The sequence below is a fragment of the Pithys albifrons genome, chromosome 1 (genome assembly GCF_047495875.1).
Source record: "Pithys albifrons albifrons isolate INPA30051 chromosome 1, PitAlb_v1, whole genome shotgun sequence".
In the NCBI taxonomy this organism is placed as follows: Eukaryota; Metazoa; Chordata; class Aves; order Passeriformes; family Thamnophilidae; genus Pithys; species Pithys albifrons.
Window position 1 is genome coordinate 106,668,224 of NC_092458.1, and position 15,516 is coordinate 106,683,739.

The 15,516-nt window shown below is 39.1% G+C and overlaps 1 protein-coding gene across 3 annotated transcripts in view; it reads left to right on the forward strand.

The window, feature by feature from the left end:
* The first annotated feature begins 3,053 nt into the window (after nt 1-3,053).
* The window catches only part of NRIP1 (nuclear receptor interacting protein 1), a 97,420-nt gene continuing 84,957 nt past the window's right edge, over nt 3,054-15,516 (forward strand). Inside the window, exons 1-2 of one of the 3 annotated variants that reach the window (XM_071563173.1) lie at nt 3,054-3,113; nt 3,352-3,474. The gene's annotated coding sequence lies outside the window, so the exon portion shown is untranslated. Of the gene's footprint in view, nt 3,114-3,143; nt 3,232-3,348; nt 3,475-15,516 lie in introns of those variants that run through there. The other 2 variants (XM_071563183.1, XM_071563163.1) reach the window with 2 other exon arrangements.

The following is a 15,516-nucleotide window of genomic DNA, read 5'->3' on the forward strand; positions in this document are numbered from 1 at the left end:
GAAATCCTTCTTTTCTCCATCTTCTTTTGCCACTCCATAGCATTATGACAACACAGACACAAGAGGGCATTTCCAGGATCTTCCAGTGCTTTTCTGTCACTCAGTTTTGTTACAGTAAATGCGTATGTGCATCGTCGGCTTTTTCTTTTGGTGCAGAAATGATTAAAGCCTCCCATGTGGACTCTCTCTTCACTTTTCATTTGGTCCTTGTTTAGGTAGGTTTCTGTTCCTGATCAAAGCTTTTATTAGTGAAGGAAAGGAGATAAACTTCCTCTCTGCTAATTTGTGTGTTAGCATATTTTATGATGAAATACAGAGAAGCCAAGCACTGACACTGCTCCAAAGTAAAACCGGTAGCAAAAAGCTGTACAGCTGTAAAACTCATAACACTTCCATAAAGTATGGCTTTTTAGTGTGGATGGGCTGACACTTTCCTACTATTTCATCCTTTTATTTGATTTATTCAGTAAGGTTGAATGTTGCTGCAGAGTGTTTTACTGTAGGTATCATCTCAAGAAGTGGTCTCTGCAAAGATGGGCCTCAGAATACTGCCTGATTTCTGCATTTAGCTCTGGTTATTGCAACTAAGTCATTCAGAAGGGAGCACATCAAATATCCACCACATTCAGAAGGTGCATAAAGTCTAAGTTGATTTTGGTTTTGGTATTTTCTAATAGTTAATGTAAACCTATCAAGTTAGGTGGTGAGTTTTATTTTTCAGGGGATAGGAAGGTGGGAAAAAACCCTCACACCACACTTTAAAGCCACATTAACAAAGAACTTTACTCAAGGAGGAGATGTTAATAAGTAATGAAACAAAGGCTCTTTTATAGAGATTAAATGTACATGTGTCTAAGTACAAAGTTCGTGTTGCAAAGTGCAGCTGTTTCTCTGCTCACGGCCCCAAAGCCCTGGGTTCAGAGTCTGCCTGCTTTCCTGTCACAGAGCTGACCAGGGCAAGGTCCAGCCAAAGTTCAGAGTTCAGTGTCTGAGGGCTTGCTGGCTCTTTGGTCATGCTCTCTGACACGCTTGGGATAAGCAAGAGTTGGCTTAAGATTATAAGTACAAACAACAAAAACTTCCCATTCTCTTTTCTCATGTGTCAGACTTTGTTAAAGGAGGAACGTTTTGGAAGGAGTCGCTGAACTGTTTAAAAATAATGTGCTGTATAATAGGGCGACCTCACCAAACCCCACTGAAGGCACGGTCTGGTGAAATGGTGCATGTCGAAGTAGTGCCCATCAGCATCTCCTTCCTCCTGAGGTTTATTGAAATGAGGAAAAATGAAGTCAAAGAACTAATTCTCCATATCCACAGAGATGATCTGAACTCTTAAAAAAAGAAACTGAAAAGAAAAAAGCTAGTCCATGTGTTTCCTTTGTGTTATGGTAACGGTGTTCCACACCATGGGGGTCAAGAGAACTTAATATGTCTGGATATCCTGCTTTCAAATCCTCCTTTTTCTCCTCCTTCAGAGGTTTTTTCAAAGCTAACCCAAACTTTCTTATTCATAAGGGCTGCAAACCCCACCTGTGCAGCTTTTTTGATTAGCTGTGGTCATATCAAAGTCTGCTGTATCCAAGCACAGACCCTGAGTGAGAATGGAGACTGATGGCTGAGAGCAAAGGCTGGTACAAACACCCTTGGAGGAATTTATATTTCAGACAATGCTGTAGTGCTATTACAGACACAGGAAAGTTTCCTATCTGTTGCCACATCCTTTATCAAGGAAAGGATGGTAAACCATGGGTGGTAAACCAAGTCATTCAGTGCTCAGTGCCCATAGCATGCTGCAGGTCTGAGCAGACTGCTGTCATCTCACTTTACGGAAAGGAACATGGATGTTCTGAAAACTTTCTCAGACAACAGAGGTCTGCCCCCTTTGTATCATAGTTTCTATACGTCTGGGCTCAGTACATTTAATTGTTGAGAGCCACAATTAAAGCCAGGACTCGAGGAAGGACTGTAGTAGCCAAAAACATGAGTTCTGGACCAAAATACTTGTGTGTTTAGAAATTATGATTTTTTTTTTCTTTTCTGTAAACCTCTATAAGTCCTCAAACACCAGAGGAGCCTTCCTCTGATGAGTTAGTCCTGTGCTTTGGTTATTATTTGGGGTCTAACCTCCCACTTCTGAGCAATGTATTTAAGGAACTAACAATGACCCTATAGTGAACGCTCCAGACCACAGCTTGTAAGGGCTCAGATGGGTGCGTGAACTACTTAGTGCTCAAAAAGGAAAAAAAAAAGTCAGCCAAGGTCCAAAGATCCAAAATAATGTGTTATAATGCCTGAGACCATCCTGGGAGAATGCTGAGAAGTAGAAATAACAGGAACTGTACCTGTGATGTTCCATTCCTGTCCTGGACTGTGGAAACTAATAGTCCTATTAGTCTTTTTTCTGTTACTCTGTGCTGTCTCTGTCCAACCACCACAGTGAACAGATAAGTCACTAAGACTAGTATTAAGTGGTAATACTGGAAGAGCACATCCATAATTAGTTCATTGGGTCTGCACTGATGCAAATCTCTGACATAGAAGAAATTGTGAGTAACATTTTCTGTTGCTCCCACAGTTGAAGTTCCACCAGAGTCTCTGGCTTCACTTTGCTAGGCTGATTATACCTGGCCTTGGAATCTTTGTTTCTTAACAAACTCTGACTAGTGCCACTACCCTCCCCAGCATTTCAGGCCAATGAAGACATACAAAGGGTGGGGACAAGATGATAAAATTAACAGATGCAAAACATGTACGTTGCTTACTGCACTGATAAAAGTCCTTCAGGTGACATAGTTCTGTGTAATAACTACAGATTTGATCCTGGGCTTGCCTCATCCAAAAAGATGAGCCCTATCAGGCTATTCCCTATTGTGTGGAGTGGGTTCCTTTCATTCTTTTTCTCTTGGCATTAACACATGTTACAGTAATATATTTGCAGGGGAAGGTATAATAGGAAGAAGGGGGAGAGTCCCTATAACCCCATGGTTAGGTTTCATGGGCTAGGGCAACAGGCTGAAGTTCAGGTACATAGTCCAAATCAAGCAAAACAGGAACTTGGACCAGGTTTGCAAGGTAGCAAGTCTTCTGGCTGTCGACTTTGCTAAAGTAGACAGGTGAGTGTTTGTATCTCCCTCTTGCCTTCCCCTCCCCCCATTTTCATGACAGTCTTCTGTGCCTGTGTCACCTGGCTCCAGTTGGAAACACAAGAATAAACAGGAAAATTACTCACAGGTCAAATCTTATTTTCCTTGTTTCATTTCTTTTCTTTCACTCTCTCTTTTTTTTTTAATTTAAATTTTTGTCTGTGTATAGCTGCTGTTGTTTCAAATTTATTATTTTCTTTCTCAGCAGACTGTTTCAGAATCATCCCAGCTGTTGTCTACCTGAACCAAGAACCAGATCCTAGAGAAGGACTGTGTAGTACTACTTGGTTGGAGTTCTGCTGGGATCCTACTATTGGGAGAGACCTAACAGGTAAGTAAAAGTCAGTTCATTCAAGGTGCTGTGAGCTTTAGAAGAGACAAGTCCTATTGCTGTCTGTCCTTTGGAAAAAAACAAAGGTCTTAAAAAGGTTCATGCATGCAAATATGGCTTGTAGGTATTTCCTTTTTAATCCTGAAACTAGTATCTTTCCACTAAGAGTATGTGCCTATGAATTTTCTTCTTAGTTTATACACTCCCTAGTCCCTATTTTGAACCTCTTTAGGTAAGGCTATCAGAAGAGCCTTCCTTCCATCCAGCTCATGCAAATTCAGATGTCTTAAGAAAATACAGGGGGATTTCCTTTGGTTGGAATACTGGAAGAAAACAAACGAGAATAGTCCAAAATAGGATTGGCATAGCTGCCCTCGGACTGGTGCTGTTGTTTGTTTCTGATTTTTTTTTGATTTTGCTCTTCTCTAGAGAATTTTCTGTTCTGCATGTCTTCTATATTTAGTGTTGTCCACACTGAAGTGGTAGAGTAAGAGAGTGTTTCTGCAGCTATTTTCCTGGTGTAGTTATGGCAAACTTTCCACCACCACTTGCTTCTTCCCAGTGTAGGTTGTATTCTATCAGCTAGAATGTGCTTGTACAGATACTGAAAATGCTCTGTAAAGCAAATTGACATCTATCATTTGGTGTCCTATTTATGCTGTAAAACACTTTTTGAACTACGACTTCACCTAATTTTTTCAAAATTGTATTTCAAATAAAATACAAATGTGTTTTGAATGTTAAAAAGCAGAAGAGATATTTAAGTAGCTCACTACTTTATGTGTTGGTAATAATAAACTAGTACACCTTGGACTAGTGACACACATTATTACAAAATTAGAATGAAAGAGTGAATTAAAATTAAGTTAATTTTATACATCTACCTATATTTGCCTGGCAAACTTCTTCAAAAGAGTTGTTCAAACAGCAATGTTTTTTTCCCTCCCATTCAGGTTAAACCTTTCACTGGTAAGAACCTCAGGTTTTTGTACTTCAGACCAAGATCATGGCCTGTCCTGTGTAAAATACTGATTGAAAATATGCTTTTCTAAGATACAGAAATTAGTAAAATCATTACATTTGCCTACAACTGCTCATTATGATATACTGGAGAATAGTTCAAGTCTTTGTTATGAAAGGATGTTGTTCCTTTTGGTCTTTCTGTCTGATAAGAGATTTTATATGAAAACACAGATTTGTATTGCTTCTGTGTTAAGTGGAAGGTTCTGCATGATCTCTCTGTAGTCTGGATGTGGGCACTGGTTTGCCATAGTTAAGGATGGAGATCAGTGGTTTATTGTGGAGATGCTGCCTTTAAAGTCAGGGTTGACACTGTGGTAGAAGCTTTTGGTTTACTGTCTCAATTCTCAAAAAAAAAATCATCCCAATAAACTGCCACCTACAGTGAGAGTGATTTAAATATTTAATGATGTTGTGGCTGGAAAATGAACAAATGTAGAAGGATCTACTAGAGTTAACATAGAATTTATTTCTTGCCAGTGTTACTTTTAGCTTGTTCTTGCTTTCTCTAAGTCACTCTCACACTCTGGGATTGATCCTTTGTTCCTGCTCTTGTTCCCCAAAGTGCTCCCTGCCTGCCTATCAGTAAGGACGTGTAATTTCCATCTGTGGAGAATTTTCTAACTTTTTAGTCATAACTGAAAATTTATGTGCTCAGTTCAGCTCGATGAAATACATGACAAATCTGCAGCACTGCAGACGCCATCGGGGAGACAGAGAGGCTGGCTGTCTGTCTTGCCAAGTATCTCAGCAATCCGAGGACAGAATAAGCTTCCTAATGCGCGGCGTATGTGACAATGAGCTGTGTTGACTTTTTGATATATATGGGGACAAAGTTCCTGTTGGAGATTTGGTTTCTGAATGAGAATTTGACGCAGCTGTGTATCAACACTGTGCTCTCATATCTGTTGGAGAAGGAGAGGGAGGGGAAAACATTAGGGCATTTCTGTGTGTTATCAGCCATGCACGTGGGTGGTGTGAAGACCAAAAAAGGAGCAAGTGTAATTCTCACAGCCTTTAAGGTGTATTTCTGCATGGGAAGGCTGTGTTTGATAACGCAACTTAAATGTTCACTAATTAGCTGTTACTTATTTACGTGAATTGAACTTACACATATAAGATATTTTGAGATATTTATTTTATTTCAAAACTTTGTGCTGTTTTTTATGCTGGATATATAATATCACCATGCATCCATTTTCTGTGTTGACAAGCAAACTTGTTTCCTTGTGGGCAGATGAATTGTTTACTTTTCAGACAAAATAAGAACATACTCTTTGAAATTATGTTATAGCACGGTCTGGTCTGGCTGAGAGACTGGTAGGTACACATTACACAAACAACAGGTGTTCAAATTCATTGCTATGGCTAAAGTAGTATTTGCTAAAATATAAATAAAAATCTCTGAAAATGCATGAAAAATTTGAAAATGTGTCTAAAATTTTTATTCGTATCCCATTTTGATAGCTCATTTCACATAATAATGAAATTGTTTTGGCTTCCTTTGTTTCAGAAGTGGAGACAAGATAAAATAAATTGTTATTTTCTGTTATGTGTTAAGATGTATTTTTTTCTTTTTCCAGGAAAGATCTTTGAATTAAATATAAGCCACTTGATTTTCCATAGATTTCATTTGAACTACAAGTTTCAGATCAATGAGACTTTGATTTCTTTTTCAAAATACAAACCAATTTATGTGAGGGATAGAGTGTAAGTTTTAGCTTTAGTGTCCATTTTCTATCTTTAATATGTTTTCTGAATGGACCTTTGTAATCTGGAACATTAGTGACACAGGGCTTGCTTACTTTGACTAGTACCAGTAGTCAGTCACGGGTTGGGCACGTAGTGAAATGAAGCTGGTGAGGACAATGATACACCTATGAAAGAGAGGAAAACACCTGGAATGGCAGCTTACCATAGACTCGCTGAAAGGCTTGGGTTGGAAGGGACATTAAAGATCATCTAGTTCCAACCCCCCCGCTATTATGAAACTGGCCACCCATCTTTCATGTTATACAACGATGCTGGAAAAACGACTAAATTCTACAATTATTTTTCATGTCTCTGTGGAATTCTTGTCTCTAATTGTTGTTAGATTTTACTTTTCTGTGTTTATGTCCCCCTTTTTTTTCCTACTTTGCTACTGACTTTTGTGGCGAGGAGCTAATGTAAGACAGCAGTTTTGAAAAACACATCCTGTATTTCTTAAGCATCAGCTCAATGAATCTTCCTTTGAGCTGCAAATCCATTCTGATACTCAGGGTTTTAGCCAGGGCCACAGGACAAAACTCTTCTGTTGTACAAAAAACCCCAAAAAACAAAAAGCCAAGGGACTTTTAATGATCAAGCAGAGATGATAGGACCTTGGCATATGAAAAACCCTGATGTAGTAAATCAAAGCAGGCTGTCTTGAGTGTAGTAATATTTCTATGCTAATAAATTAGTGTCATAAGTGATTTGTCAATAAGATGTAGAATATGCTATGAAGGAAGTCAGACAATATTTTTCTTTCACATAGAAAAATAGGGTGAGGTCATAGCAAAATCCTCAACATGTTTTTTCTAAGTAAATTGTGGGTGGTCTGACCCACTGCACTATTTTTGCATGTTTAAATTCTTACATGCCTAAGATATCCTTATATACCTAAGCAAGATTTAACCATTTGGAAGAGATAAATGAGAATCATTATGGTAAGGAGCCACAGTGCTGTAGTGGAGAATACCCCAGTCCAGGGATGCGTAGAACTTCTGAAGCAGTGGCTCCAAAACTTGCTTGACCCAAGCTGTACATGTGGATAGGGCTAAGTTCATGGCCCATTCCACCTTTCTTCTCATAGATGTACCTCATAGCTGCCACTTCCAGCAAGAACTGCATTCCCAAGGAGTAGTGACAGTAATATCTGTCCATCACTGTTCCCTCACAAGCATACCAAGCCATGCCTATCTCTCTCACAAACTCTCCAAACTCTCATACTAATGCAGTGCAGACAAGAACTCTTGGTCCACAGCCATGCACAAAACAGATATGCTCTTTTAAGGGATGTTAGGCATCAGTCCTGAGCAACCCCAGGAGGAAGGAATTTGAACTTGGGCCTAGGACTGTGTCGGGACAAGTATTGTTTAATATCTTCATCAAGGAGAGCGGGATCAAGTGCACCCTCAGCAAATTTGCAGACAAAGCCAAACTGTGTAGTGCAGTTGACATGTCCAAGGAAACGGATGCCATCCAGAGGGACTTGAACAAAGTCCCGAACTGGACCCATTTGAACCTCATGAGATTGAACAAGACCAAGTGCAGGGTTTCCCCATACCAAACCAGGCTGATGGATGAACAGATGGAGAGCAGCTCTGCCAAGAAGGACTTGGGGGTGCTGGGGGATGAGGCTGGACATGCCCTGGCCATGTGCACTGGTAGCCCAGAAACCACCCGTGTCCTGGGCTGCATTCAAAGCACTGTGGGCAGCAGGGGAGGGAGGGGATTCTGCCCCTCTGCTCTGCTCTGGTGAGACCCAACCTGCAGTGCTGCCTCCAGCTCTGGGGTCCCAGCACAGAAGGACCTGTTGGAGGGAGTCCAGAGGAGGGTCCTGAAGATGGTTAGAGGGCTGGAGCACCTCTCTTATGGGGAGAGGCTGAGAGAGCTGGGGTTGCTCAGCCTGGAGAAGAAACAGGTCTGGGGAGACCTTATAGTGGCCTTTCAGTACTTGAAGGGGGCTTATAAGAAAGATGGAGACAAACTTCTTAGCAGGGCCTCTTGCAACAGGATAAGTTGCAATGGTTTAAAAATAAAAGAGAGTAGATTCAGACTAGATATATGAAAGAAATGTTTTATATTGAGGGTGGTGAAATATGTTCACAGATTGCCTGGAGACATGGTGGATGCCCCATCCCCATCACATTGGACAGGGCTCTGAGCAAACTGGTATACTGGAAGATGTTCCTGCTCACTGGATGGTGATTGGACTAGGTGACCTTTAAAGATCCCTTCCAGTCCAAACCATTCTACTTATCTTTTGATCTGAGTTTTCATGCCAGACCCTTTTGCATCAATCTTCCTCCACTGCTACTTTATGCATACAGAATTGCAGGTGGAAGTCCAGTCTGACCATTTGGCATAGTTCTCTGTAGTGATACTAAGAAAAAGCCTTAGGAGGGTCAAAGAATTATTAAAAGTCTAAAGATCCATATTAGTGCAACTTTGATCTGTTTGGTTTAATTTATTCCTGCCTTTAACAGATCCAAAAGTTCCATGTTAGTGCAAAATCTAGAAGTGTTCTGTGGATGTTATGCCTCTGGAACTTTCAGGTTCAGCAAAAGAAGAAGTGGAAGCCTTCTATTAATCTATTTAATAAGTATGATACTGAGAAAAGAGGTTCCATCTTTCTAAATATCCGGAGTTTGGAATGGTAAAAGGCCAGTTTAATTGCCATATTTTTCAGAGAAAACCTGCTACTCTGTGAAAAGATCTTTTGTAGTAGTAGATCAGGATTCCTGCAGTTTGGACCTGTTAGCCAGAGCACATCAGCCAGTGGCTCAGCAGCAGGTCTCTGAGGCAGAACTCCAGGACATCCTTTTGCACCTCATAGTATATATTTTCAGAATCACCTCTGCATTGTGCCCTGTGACTGCAGTTTCTTCTTGTGCATTTCTGATTTCAGATCATGATTCCTGGGCAGATGCTTATTCTTATCTCCAGCTGCTGACCCTTGGTTTGATTTTCTTGTTCCTGATTTTTGGCCCTGAACATTTGGCTCTTTTCCCAGTTCTGGACACAGGCCCTAACCTTTGGGCTGAATAGCCTGGGCTCCAGTATGTAATCCTAGATGGCCACCAGGTCATCTGTAGTAGACTGTGCTCTAATTTATTCAATAACAAATGAACTCTAAGAGATAAGTTTGGATGGGCTTTTTGTTTGTCTTTTTGTTGTTTTTTTTTTTTTTTAATTTATGACAACTGCAGCTATTTATTTGTAAACTAGTCTTCTATCCATATTTTGCTAAATTGTTAAATGTGAACTTCTGCTTTCCATTAGTTATCATATTGTGCTAATGACCATTCTTTCTTTTCCTATCTCAGCCAGTGGAGCAGGTCAGAACTGTTAGCATATATAAAAATTTCAAATTGGTGGCTATGAGTTGAATAAATTACACCAGAAAAGGCAGTAGTGTCAGAACTTCCATTTCATTTCTATATGGAACATTTTAAACATTATTGATATACTGTATGCACGGCCTGCTTTTTCTTGGGAGTTCATAGTGTCATCCCAGTACACATGTCATAAGAGTGTAAACAGACACTCAAATACAGTCACTCAGACATTTAAGAGTGTCATGACTGAAACTTGATGAAAATATGAGTTATGAAGTTCACAAAGTATGAAGATAAATTTCCAGAAAGACGAAGAGCTGAAACTTATAATGTGTGTTAAATGTTCAGGTGGAAGAAGGGTCAGACTGCTTTGGCAGGAGAATAAATGGAGAAAGAGTATGAAGTTAAAATGAACTTAAGTTAATACTCAATAGGGAATAGGCATATGTGAGTCTGAGGGAAAATTGCTTTTATGTATCCTATATATGTTACATAGTTTATAAACAAAGATAGTGTAGCATGGAGATCTATATACATGTGGTAAACAGAAGATAAATGTCAAAAGATCTGCGTGAATTTTATTTCATTTTGCCCAACAGAAGTTCAGGAGTAAAAAAGTTCCATGTTGATGCAATGTTTTTGCTTTATAATATTTTGATGGTGTCAGGTTTCCAAAATCAAAGTAATAAATGATCCATCCCATTTCTATGTCAAAATATGTGACAGTTATCAGTCTAGGAAAAGTGTGTTTGTTATTTTGCTGTAGCTTAAAGGCAAGTTATACTACAGGCTGCTGTTCATGACTTTTTCACAGAAATGTGAAACTTGCTTAATTTTAGAGCTTAAATCAAGGCACATCAACATGGAAACATTTATATTAACTTTTTTATTAAATTATACAAACTTCCTTAATAAACCTATCTCCTTATGCCCTGTGACAAGAGGAACTGTCCTTTTACTAGAGTAGTTATCCTCTAAATACTTTTTTTTATCCCTGAAGCAGGCTAGATCAAATAAAGGATAGCAATATGTTTGTGGTATTTAGCTAAGAGCTAATTGAGACTCTCCTTTGCTTAGTGTAAGTGAAGAGGATGGTGGAAACAGCAAGTTTAGTGTATTGCTTTGGTGTGTTTCTTCCAAATTGCTCATGCACTTTAATAAGACTTTACATACTTTTCTTAAACTATCAGTTCAGAGAAAGAAATCTGGTGAAATAAAACAAGTGCTTTCTCCAATTTGTTGTCCAGTTAAAATTTGTTAGTGTAAAAAGCTACAGCACAATACCAGGGCATAGCTTTTATCTAAACTGAGACTTTTTACTTAGAGTAAAGCTCTTTAATGGAACTGCCCATGAACTTGTGTGACATTCACCATGTGTAATGATATCTTTTTTTGTTTTAAACCCCTCCAAATGAATTAAAAATGGAAAGTACTTCCAGTACCTCTTGGTAAGTATCAAGAAGTCAGATCCCTTGGTACCACAGAGGTCCTGTCTTCATTAAAGGCAGGTAGTTTCTATTATTCATATTGGGTACCATTTCATTTAAAGTCCCACCATTACTTAAAAAGCAAGATATTAATGAGAGATGTTACTGGAGTGCTGTCTTTTAATTTGATATTGTTCGATCCAGCTGTTTTAGAATTTCTAAGAATAAAGCTTCCATTACCTTATATTAGACAAGATTTTTATAGGCAAGAACATCTAATTCTTGTCTAGTTTCCCTTGATAGCCAATTGCCTTTCCTAAATCTTCACCATTTACTTCTAGGTTAATCCTTTTGCTTTGCTTTAAATAATTTCCCTGATTCCTTGATATCCATACATTGCAGTTAGTTATATATAGATATTTTTCATACCACCCCCATCCATTTAGCTGGTGAGTAGCCAAGTAATACATACTTAGCACTTTTAATTTTACTTCATAAATCAATCACTGTAGCTGCAAAATCAGTTACATTTTTTTCTTAAACCATCATTCAATACAAAGAGTCCATTATGCATGTCTGTGAATAATATATTAGTTCTGTGGTTTAAATTCATAAACAACGTTACACAATTAACTACATAAAATTGCTCACTTTGAAAATTGTGTAACTACAATTTCTATAATAGTAGCTAAAAGACAACAGCATTAAGGCAGGCATTGTCACTCTGAATTGCCACTGGTAAAGCAGAGGCCTCTTAAATGTGCCATTATGATAGAGAGAAAGCATATTCCTTGTTACAGATTTATTGTTTTAAGTACCTTTCCAAAGGTTTTCACCTTGTTTTGTATTGCTGTGCACTAATGGTGTAAGACAAGATTACTTCAGTGAATGGTTTTATTAATATGAAGAAATACTACTCAAGGTTTTTTGTTGTGTTTTTTTTTTTTTTTAAAGACTGGATTAAAAAAAATCTTATTCACTGTGCTGTATTCTCTATCAGGTTGTTAAAAAAAAAAAAAGGTAAAAATTACTGATTTTACTCTTTTGCCCTTGGCAAACATTTCTTTTTCTGTTGGGATGGAGATAGAGATAGAATGAATAGCAGGAGCTACAAGAAAAGAGTACACAAGCCAAAACCAAAAGGCAGTGTGTTTATATGTTAATTATTTGTTCCAAGTTTGAAGACTAAACTGGGATCCAGATTCCGTATGCTAGACAGAGTACAAATGTCTCCAGTGCAGGTATTCCTGCTGTATTACAGTATGCTTAGATAAGGTGGAGAAAGAGCTGAAAAAGGCATTACCATTCTTTCAAATCTGGGAAACTGAGGTGGGAACAGAGTTCTGTCCAGTATGACAGAATTTGGCAGGAGAACCAGGAGTGTCAGCTCCTGCCTCCCCATTCAACTCATCTACAAGACTGTTTATTCTAAAATCTGTTTTTATGCTCTTATCTATTTAATCTTCCCCTCATACCAGTTTTTATAAGTATGTCTCCACAGAGAATTCCAGCGTGAGAAATGTTTCTGCAGATGAACCCTGAGGTTTTATAGTAACTCTGGATAGTCATAACACGGGAGGTACTCGGCGCTAAAATGGTGCAAATTCCCAACAGGAGTGAATCATTTGAGCCCAGGGAAGGCAGCTTTGCTGTCTGCCCGTTGCCTCCTTGCCATCGCTCCCCGTCCACAGCCGCCGCTCCCGTGGCATTACATAATGTCACATATGTTCGGCCAGATTGCCCGGTCCTGCTGCGGGCAGGGGAGGCATCGCAAGCGGCACCCCCTCACCCTCCTTCTGCTGCTATGGGGAGGAAAATCCCGCTTTGGGATTTTCCTGTAGGGCTCTGGGGGCTTTCGGGAGGCTTTGGCCCAGGCTCCGTGCTTCCCTGCGTGTACTCCTGCAGAGCGCAGGGAGGGGGAGATGCTCACAACCATCACCCACCTCCCTGCCCACGGCTGGGCTCCCGCAGCCCCCCGGAGCAGGGCAGTGCTGAGGGGCTGCTGCCTGCGCTCCCCTTTCTCCCAGTGCTGCTGCTACGGCAAGGCTGCACACCAGTTCCTTTCTTAGCTTGTGTCACGCCTCTCCTGTCCATTTGTCCCTGTTATTCCTCTCTGACCAAGTTAGCACTGCCTTCCTGTCACCTGGATGTTCGCACACAAGGGCTGCGTGGTCAAAACCAGTGCCATTCTTAACCTTTGCTGCATAAAAAGTATGGGCCACTCATGAGCTGGATTTCTTCATCCATGTGAGGCTCTTCCAACTCAGAATATTCTGTAAATATCTGTGAAAAAATAAACCAGGGGGAGTTACCCCATGGTTTATAACTGGGGTATAGAAATACACTCAAATGAAAGCCCAGGCATGGAATTAGTGCATTTGGTACCCTACTACTCAAAATAAAACACAGCCACCAGTTCTTTAGCATAGTGTACCAGTTATTTCACAGGTTATTTGTTTAAACTGAAGATCTCAGCACTGCTTAATTGTGAAACTCCAAATGTGCTACAGTTTCAGATTTATAAAACAGCATTATAGAGAATATAGGCCTATTAATTTTACAGTCTAATTTCTGATTAGATTTTACAGCACCTCTGATGAACTGCATAGATTTCACCCATTAAAAATGATGACAATTCAGTTCTGTCATTTTAAGTAGAATTAAAGCCAGTATTGCCAAGTATGATAATATCTTATGAAAAAAAAAGAACCAACATTTATATATATATATTTATATATATATATATAATATATATATAATACACACCCACACACACACATATGTATTTATAATTAAAATAACCCAGCACCATTTTATTTCTTTATAGGAAAATGCACTTGCCAAGACATTGAGACTGTTACCTGTTAGTGCAGTCAAGAGCCCGTGGGTGTGACAGCTGACATCAAATGAAATTCTCCATTCAGACTGAGCAGGTTATGTTTCCTAGCACAGCTGTGTAATGTGTCTGCTGGCAATTAAAAGACTCTGCTAGAGCTGATTAAGGAAAACTGTAAACTGTTTCCTATCAGAAAATAGTTTTTGTTAAAAATTAAAATCTCTACAATGTCTATGCCTTGTTCTAGAGAAAACTAAAAAAGGGGTTGTTTTTTTCTTTTTTTCAGAGGAAAAAGAAATCCAACACTGAAACAGTCTGTTCTGGACTTTTTTTAGCTGCAAACTTAAATAAACACCCCAAAACCCAAAAATGGAGATGCTGTAATGTGAAAATAAAATTTCCATTTTCTTTATTGTCAATTTTAAATTCAGGGAAGGGGCTTATTCTGATTTGAAACAAAGCCAGATTCTGAAAACAGACAGAAAATGACATTCACACTTGTAAGATGACATTCTATTTGCATTTGTAGATGCAAGGTACATTTTTAGCTCTGATTTGCTACACTAATCCTGTTGACTTTGCTTGAAAAGAATGATATGTTTCCCACTAACTTTATTAGTGGCAGGATTGGGCCTCGATGCAATACCTCATGTCACAGCAGCAAAACTTGTTGCCAATAGTCTGTCTCAAGGGAGGAGATTTCCAGTAACTGCTCCCTGAAAACTATTCTAAAAATGCAGCTTTTTTCTGTCCAGCCATCGGGATAATGATATACTCCATCCCTGAAGAGAGGGGCATTGACTGAGCTGCAGTGATGGCACCAGAGGTCCCTGCTGGCTTGTTCACTAAACAGAACTGGCAACTGACTCTGAAGATAAAAGTTCTTGACGTTTTTCCAAGCTGGTAGAATGGAGCTGAGTGACACTTAGAAATAAATAGAGGAGGGAATATTATGATCTTGAATGACAGAGGAGCTTTCATGAAGTACTTTCATGGGGGAGATGTGGGATGTACTGTTCCAGGCTTGAGTCTAGGGGATTTGTTGACAGTTGGATAATGTGCGTGTTTGCTACCAGTAGTATGAAATGTAGAGGAAAACAGAGGGAAAAAAGTTCCAAATAAAGCCTTTATTCCCACTTAAACAGTTAAAACCAAAATACAACCATGTATCTTTTCCTTCCCAATAACTGACTGTACAAATTGTCAATCTCTTTGGAAATCTGTTAGAAGAATGTTCTCTCTCCTGATAAGGAAATGTACTTCATACAAAACATTTGTCATTCATCTGTTATCATAATTCATGATCTTATCCTTCATTCTCCTCCTTGTTTAAGAAAACAGAAATAGTACTTTTAACCTGACACTTCAAAGGTAAAAATATTGTGAAGAGGTCCCCATTCTTTTTTTTTTCTCATCTCTGATCTCAGCCAAAGCCTTTGAACATCAAAGTGACTCAAAGTTTGGGGCAAGTTCTTAAGGATTGGGTTGCTAGAAAGAAATCAGTTGAATTTCCATGTTTGTATTCAACATAGACCAGAAAAAAGATTAATATTCAAGAATAGTTTAATTCAATCACAACAATTAAACCAAGTTGCTGCTTAATCTTTTGATCAGTACAATGAAGCTCACTCATTCCATTGTATTGCTGTGAAAAATCCTTGACTTCTGCCAGTCA